The 12,771-nt window shown below is 40.9% G+C and overlaps 1 protein-coding gene across 1 annotated transcript in view; it reads right to left on the bottom strand.

Moving 5' to 3' along the window:
• Positions 1-12,771, bottom strand: part of LOC106081113 (uncharacterized) — a 285,863-nt gene that overhangs the window by 102,205 nt on the left and 170,887 nt on the right. The window lies entirely within an intron of this gene.

The raw sequence follows: 12,771 nt of genomic DNA, 5'->3' as shown, positions 1-12,771 counted from the left end.
AAGAACATTTTTACAAAAAAATCGCGCGATTTTCATTGGGTTCTTATACTGCCTATATTATGTGTCCTAAAAATTCTCAAGACCCCTTAGGTCCTTTCCGGGTCCAATTTTTTTTACAAGTTTTAATACCCTCCACCATAGGATGGGGATATCCTAATTTCGTAATTCTGCTTGTAAATCCTCGAAATATGCCTCTAAGACCCCATAAAGTATATATATTCTTGATCGTCATGTCATTTTAAGTCGATCTGGCAGTGTCCGCCCGCCTGTCTGTCTGTCGAAAGCACGCTAACTTTCGAAGGAGTAAAGCTAGCCGCTTAAACTCTTGCACAAATACTTCTTATTAGTGTAGTTCGGTAAGGATTGTAAATGGTCCATGTTTTGATATATCTGCCATATAAACCGATCTTGGATCTTGACTTCTTGAACTACTAGAGACGCAATTCTTATCCGATTTGGCGGAAGTTTAGCATGAGGTGTTTTGTTGTGGTTTTCAACAACTGTGCTGAGTATGGTTGAAATCGGTCGATAATCTGGTATAGCTATCATATAAACCGATCTGGGGTCTTGACTTCTTAAGCCTCTAGAGGGCGCAAATATTATCCGATTTGGGTGAAATTTTGCATGACGTGTTAAGTTATGACTTCCAACTACTTTGCTTAGTATGGTTAAAATCGGTTCATAACCTCATGTAGCTGCGACGACAAATTTTGTTGTGACTTGCAACAACTGTGCCTAATATGATTCAGATCGGGCAATAACCTGATATAGCTGCCATATAAACCGATCCGGGATCTTGAATTCTTTAGCCTCAAGAGGGCGTAATTATTATCCGATTTGGCTGAAATTTTGTTTAACGGTTTCTCCCATTACCTTCAACATACGTGTCAAATGTGGTCTGAGTCGGCCTGATACAGTTCCCATATAAATTTTGAAAAGATTTGTCTGTTATTCCTCATATTGGGGTCAGACCACTGTGCCTGTCCCCATCTATGGGCAAGCAGTTCTTAATGGAAAATGTCTCTGATGAGTATCGTAATGATGATGACTTTGTGATGGCTGGCAATGATGATGATTACGATGATGAGGGCATGGTGATGAAGTTTATATCTTGTGATTTTCCTTTGGCTTCTTTAAGTCATAATGTTAAGTTATTATGACTCTATTTGTTTGCTTATAATGCGGTTGTCTCTCAGTGCCCTCACTCAGCCACCATCCATCGGTGTCCCCCAGTCCGTCTGTCTGTCTGTTAACTTTGCCTTGGCGGCATTGTATAAATTTTAGTTGAGCCCTAGCTTTGATGTTGTCTCGTCTGTTGATATTTTTGCTCCAAGGAAAAAGTCAAAAACTGTGACATTCAACGTTAATTCCCAAAGCCTCCAAAGTAAGTTGCTACGCTAGAATCCTTGCAAGGATGTGTTGTTTTCTTCGGGGCTTATGAATGAGAACAGCCAAAGGAAGGGGCAGCCACAAACACTTCCTTTCTTTATGGAAGGAAGAATGTAGTGTACCAAGACCTCATTTAAAGAATGTGGTCTTTAAAAAATCTGTTTTATGGTATGGGCCAGCTATCTTGAAGTTCTTCTCGCTGATGACACTTTGAAATTAAATCAACGCTCTTGGTGCGTAATTTTGCTTTCATTTCTCATTTTTGTTCGTAGAATGTAAGCACAGAAAACCCAAGAAGGTGACAGATGGAAGGGAGGGGCACTTAAACTTTTTTCATAATAATATGCCTTTAGTTTTGATTTTATTTAAAAAATGCAAATCATTTGTTTTGTTGAACTTTGTCAACGTTGTTTTGTTATATTTTGATAATTGCTGTTATGATTGTTGTGGCCTTACTTTACTTGCAAATAATTTATCACATTTTTTTTCTTATGGTAAAATAAGAAGAGCATTGACTCTGACAGTCTCTAAAGTTAGTATTTTTATACCCACCACCGAAGGATGGGGGTATATTGATTTAGTCATGAAGTTTGCAACACATCGAAATATCCATTTCCGATTTAACGATGTCCGTGTGTCTGTCCGTCCGTCTGTTGTATTCACTCTACAGCCATTAAAATGTGTGATATTGAGTTGAAATTTGGTGCAGATATGATTTTTTTGCTGCACGCTGGTTAAGTTCTTGAACGGGTCAAATCGGACCATATTTCGATATAGCTGCCATAAAGGTCGTCTTACCGATGAAGGGTCTAAAGCCTGTAAAAGCTTTATTTATTACCCGATTTCGCTGAAATTTATTACAGTGCGTTATTTTAAGCCTCCTGATATCCGACCCAAATATGTTTCTGTTCGGACTATATTTAGATACAGTTGCCACATAGACCAATCTGCCTATTAAGGGTCTAAAGCCCATAAAAACAGCAATTTTTACGTAATTTCGCTAAAATTTGAAAAAGTGTGTTGATCAAAGCCTTCCAATATGCGACTCAAATATGGTTTAGATCGGTTTATATTCAGATATAGCTGACATATAGACCGATTTGTCGATTTAGGGTCTTAAGGCCATACAAGCTGCAATTATTACTCGATTTTGCTGGAATTTTACACAGTGACTTGTATTGGGTTGCCCAAAAAGTAATTGCGGATTTTTCATATAGTCGGCGTTGACAAATTTTTTCACAGCTTGTGACTCTGTAATTGCATTCTTTCTTCTGTCAGTTATCAGCTGTTACTTTTAGCTTGCTTCAGAAAAAAAAGTGTAAAAAAGTATATTGGATTAAAGTTCATTCTAAGTTTTATTAAAAATGCATTTATTTTCTTTTAAAAAATCCGCAATTACTTCTTGGGCAACCCAATTTTAAGCCTTCCAGGTCCAGATCAGACTTTATTTAGAAATAACTGCCATATAGACCGATGTTCCAATATAGGGTTTTATTTCCATAAAAAGTGGATTAGTTGGCCGATTTCGCTGAAACTTTGTCTTGTCATTGTGTAATATTTCAGTTAATTCGGATAAGAATTGCGCCTTGTAGGGGCTCAAGAAGCAAAATCGGAAGATAGGTTTATATGGGAGCTGTATCAAGCTATTGATCGATTCAGACTATATTAGACACGTATGTAGAAAGTCATGAGAGAAGCCGTTGTACAAAATTTCTACCAAACCGGGTGACAATTGCGCCCTCTAGAGGCTCAAGAAGTGAAGATCCCAGATCGGTTTATATGGCAGCTATATCAGGTTACGTACCGATTTGCGCCATAATTAGCACAGTTATTGGATGTCATAACGAAACACCTCATTCAAAGTTTCAGCCAAATCGGATTTGAATTGCGCTCTGTAGTGCCTCAAGAAGTCAAGACCTAATATCGGTTTATATGACAACTATGCCAGATTATGAACCGATTTAAATTATACTTAACACAGTTGTTGGAAGTGATACCAAAACACTACGTGCAAGATTTTAGTCAAATCGAATGAAAATTGCGCCCTCTAGAGACTCAAGAAGTCAAGACCCAAGATCGGTTTATATGGCTGCTATGTCAAAACATGGACCGATTGGGCCCATTTACAATCCCAACCGACCTACATTAATATAAAGTATTTGCGCAAAATTTCAAGCTTCTAGCTTTACTTATTCGAAAGTTAGCGTGATTTTGACAGAAAGACGGACGGACATGACTAGATCGACTTAAAATGACATGACGATCAAGATTATATATAATTTATGGGGTCTCAGACGCATATTTCGAGGTATTACAAACAGAATGACGAAATTAGTATACCCCCATCCTATGGTGTAGGGTATAACAAAGACGAAATTTCAATAAAATTGTTTCTAAAGACAAAATTTTAATAATATTTTTTAAAGATAAAATTTCAAATTATAAAGTATTTGCGCAAAATTTCAAGCTTCTAGCTTTACTTATTCGAAAGTTAGCGTGATTTTGACAGAAAGACGGACGGACATGACTAGATCGACTTAAAATGACATGACGATCAAGATTATATATAATTTATGGGGTCTCAGACGCATATTTCGAGGTATTACAAACAGAATGACGAAATTAGTATACCCCCATCCTATGGTGTAGGGTATAACAAAGACGAAATTTCAATAAAATTGTTTCTAAAGACAAAATTTTAATAATATTTTTTAAAGATAAAATTTCAAATTAGCTTAATTTAGGATAGGTTGAAAAGAGGGAGCGGATGTTAACCTGCCCCATGTTACTGTTCGGCTTGTTGTGCGCTTTAAAAACTAAAAAGTAACCACGAATAAGAAAATTTTGAGTTAGGAATTATTTATGTTAGGAAGTTGGTTCATGTCTGCTGTTGTGTACCCACTTAAGTACCGGTGTTTTTTAGCCGCGAAAGCCGGGCAATGAAATAGCAAAGGCTCCAACGTCTCAACATCTTCCCCGCATGCCCTGTCCACTATCACTTGCCGAACCCAATTTGCATAAGTTAGCTCGTAGTCCTATGTGTCCCGTTATGATAACAAAAGCTATACCGACCTCCTTCTTATTTTCTTTCAGTAATAGCCTCGTCTTCTCACGATCCAGAGCACCCCCTAGGGTTTTTGTCGTCCTACCGACAGTTTCGCTGTTCCACAGTGTTATATGCGCGTAGGCGACCTACGCCCTTAACTCGGACGGCGTTGACCCGGGTTAACCAAGTTTATTGATGGCAGTCCTCTGGCCGCCACTGCCAAATCGCCTGCTCTTTCAATCCCGCTGTGACCCGGCGCCAAAACGATGCGGATTGTGTCATTCTCAGAAAAGTCGTTAATCTCCTTCTTACACTCCAAGCATGCGGGGTAGATGATGAGACGTTGGAGCAGTTGCTTTGTCATTGCCCGGCTTTCGCGTCAAACAGATACCGGCGCTTAGGTGGAGACACAATACCATACATGAACCAACTTCGGGGAGTGGTATTGAAAACAATTAAGGATTTTGTAAATAGCACGGAACTCCTAACCTAAAATTTTCTTTTTTGAGGTTAATTTATAGTTTTTAGAGCGCAAAACAAGACGATTACTGGCTTAGGTGTATGTTCATAGTGGCATGGGGCAGATTAATATCTGCACCCTCTTTTCAACCTAACCTACACTCCAAGCTTGTTCGTGACCTTACCGTCCTGGTTGTTATTACCCTCATGGCCTGTTTACTGTCCGTAAAGATTTTTGCATTCGACGTCCTCGCTTGAATACCACATCACCCCACACATTCCGTGATCGCCCGAATCTCTGCCTGCAGGATAGTATTATAGTCAGGCAGTCTAAAACAGATTTCAGTCATTGGGTTCTCAATGTAGACTCTCAGGCCCACTCTGTCCTCTAGAGTTGATCCATCTTTATAACATGATCTCCCAGAAGACAATACCAGAGTTCCGTTATTCCAAGTCTAGGCAGCAGTGTCACGCACTCGACCCCAAGTGTTATCACAGTATCCGATTGGAAACCTCTTCTAATCCTTCCGAATTTCCTATCGTTGTCTCTATTATACCACGATGATATGACCTGCTCCTATACTCTAGCCATTCTCCCATCGCCTTAAGTCTCATAACCTCAATGTTGGCAGCATTTGTGTGGTACTATGCCATGAAAAAACTTTTCTTCAAAGAGGTGTCTCACTGCGGCACACCGTACGGACCCAGCTATAAAAAGGAGGTATCTTATCATTCAGTTTTAACTTGAATCGGTCTGCACTCGTTGATGCTGTTATTGTAGCAGTTTTTTGTGTTCTATCTTTCGTCTGCTTGATTCTGTTAAGTGTCAAGACGCAGGAACTCTGCGACTAAGATAGTATGCATTCAAAGAGATCTGGGTCTGAGTCGAGTGGGATTGGCTGGGCAGTTAAACAGGTGACCTGTATCGTGCGGTCCTTGGTTACAATCGGGACATAAATCTTGCCCATCGGCATCAATCCTTGCTCTGTAGTTGTTGAGGCGGCTGCATCTGCCGAAACGTAATTGAGTCAGAACTACTCTGGTTTTCCGGGGGAGGTCAATTTGCAATGGGAATGTGTAAGAACTGTCAAATGTGATGCCAAGTATTTTGGGACATTTGATGGTCGGAATGATTTCTCCATCGACCATCACAGTCAACTCAGTATTCACCTCACACGTATTTGTAGTGAACAATGTGTTTGAAGATTTGGTGGCAGATATCTTCAGATTTCTGGCAGCGAAATATGAGGCAAGTTCCTTGAGGTAGACGTTCAACCTATAGCAGATGTCAACAATGGGTGGGGGCCTGATACCATGATCGTACCATCGTCCGCATATGATACGATCTCTATGTCGTCTAGAGGGGGTGGAATGGAGGATAGGTAGAGCTTAAACAGTGCCGGAGATATCACCCCACCTTGGGGAACTCCCTGTTTCACTCTACGATGCTTCGACTTCTTATCCCAATATTCCACAAATGACTCGACACCACTCAGATAATTCGCAACCCAGCATTTCAGGCCTGGGCTGGAGGGACGTGTTGGCGAAGTTTGGCATGGCTGACCGTGTCGAATGCCTTCGATAGGTTCAGTGCCACGAGGACTGTCCTATCACATGGCCTGGGCTGATTGAAGCCACGGCAAATGCGTGCGGTGATGGCATGCAAAGCTGTTATTGTGCTATGCAGTCTTCGAAATCCCTATTGATGCTCGGCGAATGGAAATTCTCCTACGAGGTTGGGGAGGAGTAATGCCTCAAGCGTCTTTGCTACTCCTGATAGTTATCCCCATGCATTCCATGTAGGGGTCACTAGCGCCAGGCGCAGGCGAGATGGGTCTATATTGCACGGAATAGTGTTTCTCCCACCTCCATTCCTTGATTGAAGCCACGGCAAATGTGTGAGGTGATGGCATGCAAAGCTGTTGTTGTGCTATGCAGTCTTTGAAATCCCTATTGATGCTCGGCGAATGGAAATTCTCCTGCGAGGCTCGGGAGGAGTAATGCCTCAAGCGTCTTTGCTATTCCTGACTGTATGTAGGGGTCACAAGCGCCAGGCGCAGGCGAGATGGGTATTGCACGGAATGGTGTATCCCTCACCTCCATTCCTTGAGTGACGTAATAGGACATTGTATCCGTGACAACTGTACAGGCTGCAGGTATTGGTCAGCTTTGCCTCCTGGATCGCTGCGACCAATATATCATTCCGACTCATGAAATCCAGAATCTCAATGTTCCATCGGGTCAATCCGGTGCGTACAACCAGCTGCCATGGGATTGTGCACTTGTTGATATGTGAATGTTAGTGGAATGTTCATGGGCAAAACTTGTGTGTGTGTGTGGTCCTAATTGCTCCGCCTTTGCTAAGGCAACATGTTCACTGAACCTAGTGTATGGGCCTTATGCTGAACTTTTTCTCCATACCAGTCCACCAAACTACTGAGGCATAGCATGTCTTGACAATCGACTTAGCATGTCTTGACAATCAAGAATGTTTATAAAGGGTGATTTTTTTGAGGTTAGGATTTTCCTGCATTAGTATTTGACAGATCACGTGGGATTTCAGACATGGTGTCAAAGAGAAAGATGCTCAGTATGCTTTGACATTTCATCATGAATAGACTTACTAACGAGCAACGCTTGCAAATCATTGAATTTTATTACCAAAATCAGTGTTCGGTTCGAAATGTGTTCAAATTTTGACAAATTTTGTTCAGCGATGAGGCTCATTTCTGGTTGAATGGCTACGTAAATAAGCAAAATTGCCGCATTTGGAGTGAAGAGCAACCAGAAGCCGTTCAAGAACTGCCCATGCATCCCGAAAAATGCACTGTTTGGTGTGGTTTGTACGCTGGTGGAATCATTGGACCATATTTTTTCAAAGATGCTGTTGGACGCAACGTTACGGTGAATGAACACATTTCGAACCGAACACTGATTTTGGTAATAAAATTCAATGATTTGCAAGCGTTGCTCGTTAATAAGTCTATTCATGATGAAATGTCAAAGCATACTGAGCATCTTTCTGTTTGACACCATATCTGAAATCCCACGTGATCTGTCAAATACTAATGCATGAAAATCCTAACCTCAAAAAAATCACCCTTTACTTAATGATGTCTCAGACGAATATTTCAAGGTGTTATAAACGAAATGACGAAATTAGTATATCCCCATCTTATGGTGGAGGTTAAGAATTTTGCTTCATTTGTATAACAATGAAGCAAAATTCTTAACTTCCCATCATTTAAAATAGATTTCAAACATTTTGGTATGAATATCAATTTTCTTCTCATTTGCTTTCTATTATTATCTTAAAAGATGTTTTTTTTTTGTCAATTTCATGGCTCAAATCATTCGCTTGTGATGTGATTCATGTAAATGCTCATTATGTTATAGGCGGTAATGATTATTCGTTCGGCGGAAACGGATAAGCCATTGTTGTGCTTTTATCTCTCTCTCCCTCACTCCCTCACTCTCTACCACTCTTTAGGCTGTTATTTATGTGCCAGAGGCTCATTTCCATGGCATTGCATAAATATCGTCGTTGTTCCCAAATGGTTTCAATTATAATGAGTTTTTCCTCATGAACACAAACAATACGAAAAAAAAAACAAAAAAACAACCAAACTCACAAAAAAATCAAAAATTAATTCCCCATACAAATCAGGGACAACAAATAGAACTGAGAATCACCGAGAAAAAAAAATAAAAATAAAAATCGACAACATGAAAACAACTTCCAAGGAGATTTATTTATGCACAAATCTGGCAAGTGGGATATTGGGAGGCAGCGGGAGAGAGACCAATGCGAACATCTTGGCATAGTGAATACTTATCCCACCTTCCCCACTTATGGTGGCTGCAAGTCGGTCCCCTCAGGTTTTTTTAGCGATGAAAAAAATTATGATGAAGCCAAAACAAGTTCTTATCCTTTTATTTTTTTGTGGGTATTTTCTTGCTGCTTTCTAAAATATTTTTGAGCGCATTCCTTTGGCATTCAAGGAATGCCATGTGCAATATTAAGCATAGATGGCTGATTTTGGTTTTTTTTGCTCCTTTGGAAATATTTGCTTTGCCCAGGGTCTTTGGAAAGTCATATTTTGTTGCTGATGACGACAAGCAGGCACATTGGTCAAAACAAGTAAATATGTGATGAGTTGGGCTGGGCCTAATATTATAAGCCCTCCACTAGGGATGGCTTTTGTGAAGTTTTTTGCGTGTGTTCTCTTTATAGAGAGAAAACAAGTAAAAGCGCATTGTGATAGGTGGGGCTAAATCGAATATGCCCTTTCGCATATTCTTTGAATAACTTTTTCAAATATGTAGGAGTTATATCAAGAAATCAGCCTGTATTCACCATACATGTCATGGTAGTTAGAAGCCGTAAATACAACATGATTAAAATTTCAGACAAATTGGATTTGGGTGTCCTATAGAGGTTCTTAAAGCAAACCAAGGGATATATTAAGGTAGGACATATTCAACAATTTTAGCTATATTTGGCATGGTTATTGGAAGTCAAAACAAAACACCACTCTCAAAATTGCAACCAAATCGGATAAAAATTCGGCCCTCTAGAGGCTCAAGAAATAAAATCGGTAGATCGGTTTATATGGGAGCTATATCAAACAAAAGGACTGATTGATATAAAAACAAGTAAGGGCGTGCTAAGTTCGGACGGGACGAATTTTATATACCCTTCACCATGGACCGCATTTGTCGAGTTCTTTGAGCGGTTTCTCTTTTTAGGCAAACAAAGAATAATGGATATGAGTTGTTATGCTCTCAGAGCTATATCAAGTTGTGGTCCGATTCGGACCATAAGGCAATTGAATGTTGAAGACCATAGTAATAGTCATTGTGCAATATTTCAGTCCATTTCGATAAGAATTGCGCCTTGTAGGTGCTCTAGAAGCAGAATCGGGAGATCGGTTAAATAGGAGCAGTATCAGGCTAATGATAGGTTCAAACGATATTGGACACGTATGTTGATGGCACCAAAAGCTGTGCTATTATGACACCAAAAGCTGTACAAACCTCCTTCTTACTTCCTTTCAGTTATAGCCTCGTCCTCTCACGATCCGGATCATCCCATAGGATTTTCGACGTTCTACCCACTGTTTCGCTGTTCTACAGCGTTTGTCACCCACGCCCTTAAATCGGACAGCGTCGGCCCGAAGGGCTTCGGGTTAACAAAGTTTATGGTTTTTGGCCCGGCAATGATGCGGATTGTGCCATCCTCAGGCATTAATATTCTTCCTATACTCCAAGACTGTTCGCAACCTTACCGTCCTGGTTTTAATTGCCCTTATGGCAAATTTACTCTCCGTAAAGATGTTCACACTCCACGTCCACCTCAAGCATTCCGTGAACGCCCGGATCTCTGCTTGCAGGACCGTATTATGGTTAGACAGTCTTAAACAGATCTCAGTCCCTGGGTTCTCAATGTAGATTCCCAGGCTCACTCTGTCCTCTAGCTTTGATCCATTCATATAACATGATCTTCCAGATAGAAATACTAGGGTTCCGTCAGTCCAAGTCTGTGCGGCTGGCAGCGGAGCCTTGCACTCGACCGCAAGTGTCTTCTCAGGTATTCGATCGGAAACGTCCTCCCTTCCTTCCACATTTGCTATCGTCGCCTCGATTATACCGCGATGGTATGAGCTGCTCCATCCTCAATCCATTCTCCCATCGCCTTTAGTCTCATTGCCGCATTGGCTGCCTCACTCTTAATCTGTATGTCAATGGGTCGGATATCTAGAATAGTCTCCCGTGCCCTAGTGGGCGTGGTCAACCTCGCTCCGCCTATGCCAAGACAACATGTTCTCTGAACGTGTTGTATGGTCCTAACGATGCACTTGTTCTCCATAGCAGTCCATCAAACTATTGAGGCGTAAGTAAGTATCGGCCATCGGCCGAACCGGGCCCGCTCCGCTGCGCCTTCTTTAACTCTCCAATATCTTTTTAGGGTGGGGACACTTCGCCCTGAATATGGGTATCGAATTCGTGCCATTGTAGCCTATGACGCTGAACGCCTTTGAATCCTGGCGAGAACATCAGACAAAGCGGTGTTTATCTTCTCTTAATGTTGGCGTCCACCATAGTTGGCGGCCACCGTAGCGCAGAGGTTAGCATGTCCGACCATCAGAACAAAAATTTTTTTCAGCGGTGGTTTTCCCCTCCTAATGCCGGCAACATTTGTGAGGTACTATGCCATGTAAAATTTCTCTCCAAAAAGGTGTCGCCCTGCGGCACGCCGTTCGGACTCGGCTATAAAAAGGAGGCCCCTTATCATTGAGCTTAAACTTGAATCGGACTGTACTCATTGATGAGTGAGAAGTTTGTCCCTGTTCCTTAGTGGAATGTTCATGGTCAAAATTTTCATTTGCAATGTTGGCGTCATTTGCGAGGTATAATGCCATGCATGGTCATTTAAAAAAATTTCCCCAAAGAAAGGTACCTTATCATTGAGTTTAAACTTGAATCGGAAAGCACTCAGTGATGTGTGAGAATTTGCCCCTTCTCGGTTTCTGGTGGTAATGTTCTCATTAGGGGAGGGATGGCACCTCAAACATTTCAACTCAAATATGGATATCAAATTCGTGCTGCACTTCCAAATCCTTTTAATTTGAGCCCCATATTGTCATGGCCGGTAAATATGAACCGTTTGGAGGGTGTTTTGGGGCTGGGGCGGCCACCGGCACGTTGCACTGAAAATATATATCAAATTCGTTCTTTATTCCCAACGGAAAATAAGTTCAGTTTAGGGGGAGCTTTAGGGCGTACCCCAAAACACTTGGCTTCAAAATTGGATATCAAATTCGTTTTCTACTCTCAAATACCTTTCATTTGAGTCCCATATAGCCATGGTCGGCTAATATGCCCATTGGGGGATATTTTGAGGTGGGCGACCTCCCATTACTTGGACCTAATATTTTATGCCATATTTGTAATCTACTGCCTAATACTTTCCATTTGAGTCCCATATTGATAAGAATTTCGAATATATCTGTTTAGCGGAGTTTTGGGGTTGGGGCCCGCTGATTTCTTCGATCCAATTTTTAATACCATATTCGCTTTCTGGCCTCCAATACCTTTCATTGGATGCTCTTATTGTGCCCATCGGACCATTTTCGGATATGGGTGGCATTTTTGGGGTAAGGGGGAGGGTCCGCCTCCACCCGATATCTAAAAATTATATACCCTATGTTTCCCTCCAGACATACGTACACAATCTATGAAAATTAAAAAAAAAATCGGTTCAGCCAAGTATGATATAGTCATAATGTAATGTATAAGTATCATATAGCCCCTCTCCCGATATCAACAAATTATATAGCCTATGTTTTTTTTTTTTCAGACCAACCTATAAAATTTGGTAAAGTTTCAAGGGAATCCGTTCAGCTACTTTAAAATAGTGAAAATTTTAAGAACCGATGTTGATTATGAATAACTTCAAGGCGTTGACTTAGTCTGAAATTGTGATATGTCAAATGGAATGCAGAAAAAAAACCTGGCGTTAGGGTGTGCTTCACATTCGACATCAGCCATTTAAATTTAACCAACCTTTATATATTCATAATTATGTTGGTGACTTTTTTTAGACATTCATGCATATTAGCCTTGCGGAAAATTAAATTTTGCTCCCCACGCATATTCCATATATGATATTTAGAAAAGTACCTTGATCCACTGTGGTGGTGAAGCCGAAAACTCCTAACAGGATATGAAGTCATTGGAGCATACATTTTTGCTTCTTGCACTACCAAAATATGATGGCTTTGGCACCTCCTTCCCAACCCTCCTCACTTTGCTAAAATATATTTGATTTGGCTTACCAAAAACCCCAAGAAGGGGAGGGAGGGTGACAAAAAGCG

This window comes from Stomoxys calcitrans, chromosome 3 (genome assembly GCF_963082655.1).
Source record: "Stomoxys calcitrans chromosome 3, idStoCalc2.1, whole genome shotgun sequence".
In the NCBI taxonomy this organism is placed as follows: Eukaryota; Metazoa; Arthropoda; class Insecta; order Diptera; family Muscidae; genus Stomoxys; species Stomoxys calcitrans.
This window is presented reverse-complemented; position numbering and strand designations above follow the sequence as displayed.